The sequence below is a fragment of the Leopardus geoffroyi genome, chromosome A2 (genome assembly GCF_018350155.1).
Source record: "Leopardus geoffroyi isolate Oge1 chromosome A2, O.geoffroyi_Oge1_pat1.0, whole genome shotgun sequence".
Classification (NCBI taxonomy): domain Eukaryota; kingdom Metazoa; phylum Chordata; class Mammalia; order Carnivora; family Felidae; genus Leopardus; species Leopardus geoffroyi.
In genome coordinates, this window is record NC_059331.1 from 119,108,739 (window position 1) to 119,115,279 (window position 6,541).

Sequence of the window (6,541 nt, forward strand, 5' to 3'; positions counted from 1 at the left end):
CCTTAATTTTACGAGAGTAATAAATACACCCTTTAACGACTATAGGTTCAAATCATTTCCAAATGACGGATTTTCACTGTATTGCTACCGTATGTTTCCCTCATGTAAATAACTAAATATTTCTAAATTGCCCCATTAACATATAGAAAAACATTTGCTATTTATTTTTAAATGGCTAAGGGGCAGGTTATAAGCATATTGCCAAAAAAATGAGCTGTATAACAATCCTCTAAGCATATTAGATATGAAATGCAATATTTATACAGTAGAAACTATAATACTAAAACCTAACAAGCTTCTATAAATTCGTCCTTTTAAAATATAAACTATTAAAACAGTTTGAAAAAACAGGAAGAGAAATCTTTTAATGCCAATTCCATATCAAAGTTCTCAGGACTTTGCATTTATACAGAGCAGAGTTCATGAACTCCTGCTAACCATGTTAACAATCTACTAGGTTTCTAAAGACTCAGCGGGGGTTAGAATTAGAAGGCTCTGCCATCAACATCAATAACAGGAGCAGTGACACTCAGGGGAGTTTTCCACTGTGCTCTCGAAGGAGGGCTCAGCATATGCAGGGACCGTAGCCCATAAAGGAAAGAGGTCTATAGTTAGTAATTCCAAATAAAATCTAGAGGGACACATTATTTCAGATTTTGTTTTTAAACAGCGAGAGTGTTTTGCAAATTACATATATGTGTGTATGTGTGTGTAGGTATGTATTTTGTGTATTAGTATATATACTATACTAACAGCGATACTTCTTATTTTAAAGAGCCTTACCACTTTAAAGGTATTTTGAGGGCCACCCGGGTGGCTGAGTCGGTTAGGCGTCCAACTTCAGCTCAGGTCATGATCTCACGGTTTGTGAGTTCGAGCCCCACATCAGGCTCTGCGATGACAGCTTAGAGCCTGGAGCCTGCTTTGGATTCTGCATCTCCATGGATAGCTCTCTGCCTCTCCCCCACTTGTGCTCTGCCTCTCTCAAAAATAAATAAACATTAAAAAAAAAAAAAAGGACTTTTGAGTTCAAATTTTTGTTTTGATTCACAGGGAGAAAGGTGTGAACAAAATCACAAAGGTGTCTCTAAGAGGCAAAAAAAATGGCCTGACCTTAATTCAAGATGGAAGGAAGCCTATTGGACATATGATGACCCAAGTCATTTGGTGTGTCCTATGCCCAAAGCAGGAAGCAGATCAACTCAGAAATACATAAAAACAAAGGGAATACACCTGAGTTTACAAATATACATTAGAAACTAATTTCAAAAACATCTTTCAAAATAAAAAAAATAAAACCTCATACAATATGAATTCATTACCTATGGATTTTCACTGGCAAGAAAACATTTCCCCTCCTCCCCTCACCCCTCTTTAAAACAGTTCTCAACCAGGACACCTGGATGGCTCAGTCAGCTAAGCATCCGACTTCAGCTCAGGTCATGATCTCCCTTTCACGGGTTCAAGCCCCACGTCTGGCTCTGTGCTAACAGCTGAGAGCCTGGAGCCTGCTTCGGATTCTGTGTCTCCCTCTTTCTCTGCCCCTCCCCTGATTGCATTCCGTCTCTCAAAAATAATAAACGTAAAGAAGTTACAAAAAATAAATAAAAATAAAACAGTTCTCATCCAATTCCTTTTCTTTAATCCCTTCTCCATAAAAGTCTATTTTGTTTTTGTTTTTGTTTTAACTCAGTGATGGGAGCTTGGTAAAAAAATAGCTCAGGAAAATGGCAATATTCAAATCTTACGGCTGAGTTACCAATTAATCTTTTGGTATTTTCTCTTGTTTGTGGAGGCCCAAACGGTATAAACTATCTGTATTTCCTGTTGCTGCCTGTGGCATGAAGACGGTGTATCGCATTCTATCAATTTGTTTTGAAGCTGAAGCTGCAAATGACAATGATCTCTAAAGCAGTGTTTATTCTGTGGTGCAGTCAACACTAAGAGTATCTATATACATGATTTGCATTCTGGCCTTCTGGATCTTTAATTTTTAGAAAGCTCAAACATTATAAATCCATATATTTAAAAAGCCCAAATTTGTTTTCCTTTCAGCTCATCACTATTGTAGCAGTTCGTGCACACTAAGCAAAGACTTCTGTGAGATTTTATGGGGTTTTTGTTAACTGTTCTCCAATTAGGCTAAAGAATAAACTCAATTTTGGATCCTTTCCGATAACGCTAATTCAATACGACCAAAACTAGTGATTTCATAATAATCTCAACTTATCTGTCCCTAATTCCAGGAAGCATATCCATGGTAGTCATGGCAATTTACACTAGGGAGCTAAATTGTCTCTCTACATTACCGTATGCACAAATTCTGCCTTTGGGGAAAGTGCTATGTTATTTGCATCCATGGACAAGCTATTTATATCTGAATACATTCGAATTGACAAAAAAGAAAGTAAAAAAAGGGGGGAGGGGATAAGTTAATGGGAATATATAGGAAAAATTTACCAGAGTCAGCAATTTCTCCCCATTACTTTCTTTCTATATTCATTCGCCATAGCAAATGGTCACAGATTAAACCAAACTGTTGTCTGACTGACTCAGTTAGTTGACAATTCCATTTCTGGTACACCGTCTTCTTTGAGAGGAAGCAATATATTTTTTCCTTTTAATTTGCTTTAAAAATTGAGTGCTTCCCCTTCTTTCATTTTATTATTTTTTAAGTAATCTCCACACCCAACGTAGGGCTCAAATTTACAACCCCAGGATCAAGAGTCGCATCCTCTCACTACTGAGCCAGCCAGGCACCCCTCCCCTTTTTTTTATTTTAATAAACAATTTCGCTTTACTCAATTATGAACATTTGTTCACCCAATCCACCCAGCCCCTGACCATTTTCGCTGCTGTCTCTAGGAAGTGACAACTATATGGATCTCATATAAGTGGAATCACACGGTATTTATTCTTTAGTGATGTGACCGGCTTATTTCAGTCAGCATAATCTTTCCAAAGTTCATGCATGTTGTGTTGCATATGTCAGAATGTCCTTCCTCTTTAAGGCTGAATAATATTCCATTGTATATAAATACCATTCTTTGTTTAGCCATTCATCTGTCAGTGGACCCTTGAGTTGCTTCCCCTTTTGGCTATTGTGAATAACTGCTATGAACATGGGTGTACAAATAGCTATCTGAATCTCAGCTTTCACTTCTTTTGGGTAAACACCCAATAGTGGAATTACTGAATCACATGGAAATTCTATGTTTAATTTTTTTGGACACACCACACTGTTGTCCACAGTGGCCACACCATTTTACGTTTCTACCAGCAATGCACAAGGGTTCCAATTTTTCCACAACCTCATCAACATTTGTTATTTTTGCGGGGGGGGGGGGGGGGGAGCTGTCTTTTGTCTTTATAATAGCCATCTAAATAAGTGTGAAGTGGGATCTCATTGTGGTTTTGATTTGCATTTCCCTAATGATTAATGATGTTAAGCATTTCTTCATGAGCTTATTGGCAGCCATTTGTATAGCTTCTTCAGAGAAATATCTAAGTCCTTGGCCCATTTTTTAGGTTTTGGTTGTGGTGGTTGTTGAGTTATAGGACTTCTTCATGTATTCTATATGCAGATATATGACTTGCAAATATTTTCTCCCCATTCCATGTGTTGCCATTCACTCTGTTGATAGTGTCCTCAGTGCAGTTTCAAGCTTTAATAATTTTCTTCAAGCTTTAATCATTTAATGTTATAAATTTTTATCATTTGAGACTTTAATGTTTCAAATTTTTAGATTTATTTAGTTTTATAAATTTTGATTTATAATAATTTTCTTCAAGCTTTAATCATTTAATGTTATAAATTTTTATCATTTGAGACTTTAATGTTTCAAATTTTTAGATTTATTTAGTTTTATAAATTTTGATTTATAAACTTTTAATTTTTTCTTTCAGTGCCTCAAAAGATGCAAAACAAAAAAAAACAAAATTAAAATATTATTAAAATTCATAAAATTAAATATAAAATCAGGTAAATATTTACATGATATTTTTATAAGTTTTTACCCTTTATACTTCTGAAACTATTAAAGCTTAAAACTTCACTAAGACTTTTCGAACACCCTGCTTTAATTATGGAATCCAGGTGGTGGATATATGGCTATGCTATATAATTCTTTTGACCCTTGTATATTTGAAATTTTTCACAAAAAAAAATTGGGGTCAAGAGATATAATTTAATTATGGTATATTAATAAGTACGTATGCAAAAAAGCTAAGCACAGTGATTATAAACATTATTGTATCCAAGAGAAAAATTCTTGGTGCAATCGTTGTTTGCTTTTGGAGAACTTTTTTTTTCCAAGATCTGTATTTATGGCCAAGGAGTGCTTTCCAGAGAGGTTTTCTTCCTTAAGGAACAACTGTAATACTTCCCAAGACTCTTTGGCATGTCAGAAAACAGTACCAAGAGATTTTTTGACTCATTCAGTTGCTCGCCAAACATTTATTCAGTGTTTCCCACACGCCTGGCACAGCGCTCAGCAGTGCCGACACAAATCATAAACAAAACACAGTCCTTAACCATAGAAATGCATAATCTAGAGGACGGAGAAGGGGGCAGGGAACTAGCCTCATGACACAGTGTAAAAGCACCGCCACAGTGTGTTCAGCATTACAGTATTACAGCAGACTGTGGAACAAAGGAAGAGCGCCTAATCCCCCTTGCACATACAACTAAGGCTTTCCTGTGTAGGAGACAAGTTTGGCAACGGAGTGTGGGTAAAGGTATAGAAATTAAGAGAGGATTAAGGAATGCTTCAGTGGAAGAGAACCCCATACGTAAAGTCTTGGAGGTCCCAGGTAACATGGTACATTTGAGAAAAAGCAAGCAACTACTGTGAACAGCAAGTAGATGTCTGGACTAGGATGTTAATGCCCTGGTAAGAGAAGGAATTTAAGACATTCACAAAAATAATCCATTCTCAGCTGAAAGTGAAAGACAGCTAGCCTATTTGCCTAAATATTTATTTCAGTTCAAAGCAGATGTATTTTGGTTTTATTTTGTTTCACTTTACAAATCCTTTGAAACTAAATTTTAAAGTTTGAATTATCCAAATACAGTAAGTACTTTCATTTGGGATTGTATTCTGTGAATTGAAATGGGCTGATGTGTGGAAAACAGGAAGTGCATGCATGGATGGCATGAATACACTGAATCAGATGCACAAAATAACCTTGTATCAGCAGTCCTCAAACTTCAGAGAGCACAAGTGGGTTACATAAAATGCCAGTTGTATTGTCTCACCCCTGAAACTCTCACTCAGGAGATCTTGGGTGAAGAATTTAGATTTTTAAAAATAAATTCTATTTTCTACACATAATCTTTTCCTTACTGCTTATTTATTTTGAGAGAGAGAGAGAGCGCGCGCACTCGAGCATGAGTGGGAGGAGGGGCAGAGACAGAGTGAGAGAGAGAAATCCAAGCAGGCTCTGCACTGTCACTGAAGAGTCCTACATGGGGCACCAACTCACCAACCATGAGATCATGAGCTGAGCTGAAACCAAGAGTCAGATGCTTAACTGACTCCCTGGGAATCTGAATGTTTAACAAAACCACAAGAGATACTTGTTTTAACTGTCTGCAATGGAAATTTTAAACCATATAAAATTAGAGAGAATAGTATAAGATTACCCACATCCCCATCACCCAGCTTCAATAAACACAGAACCAGTCTTATTTCGTCTAGATCCCAACACTTATCTTTTGCCACTAATTTATTTTAAAGGTAATCCCAGATCTTAATATTTTATCCACTAATAGTTCAATCTGTAGGGGCACCTGGATGGCTTAGTTGGTTGAACGTCTGACATCAGCTCAGGTCATGATCCTGCAGTTGGTGAGTTTGAGCCCTACATTGGGCTTACTGCTGTTGGCACAGAGCCCGCTTCAGATCTTCTGTCCCCCTCTCTTTCCGTCCCTCCCCCACTCTCATTCTCACTCTCAAAACTAAATAAAACATAAAAAATTTTTAAATACTTCAGTTTGTGTCTCTGAAAAATATGACTTTATTTTTTTAACATGACTACAATATAATAATCAAACCTAAAGACCCAAAGTGATCCTAATATAACTACTCTACCCCTTCAGAAAAACTGAACTAGAAGACTGTGGATGAGGGTAATAAGTCAGTGACCATGTGGACTGCTTAGGAAGACATAACTTGACTTATTCCATCCTGGATTCAAAAGTTTTTGGTTCAAGAATAAGCAAATTAGGGGTGCCTGGGTGGTGCTCTCTCCCTCTCTCTCTCAAAGTTAATAAATAGGCATTTTAAAAAAGCAACTTAGGAGTGCCTGGTTGGCTTGGTCAGTAGAGCATGTGGCTCTCAATCTCAGGGTCATGTGTGTGAGCCCCACGTTGAATGTAGAGATTACTTAAATTAAAATAAAAAAAAAAAAAAGAAGAAGCAACTTAGGATTCATACTGGAAAATCCACTGATTCTGCCTTCTTTTAAAATATGTCCAGTTCTTGCCCACTGTCTCTCTAGAGGAAAGCTTGTTTTATATCATTAGTGAACCTCTGAATAA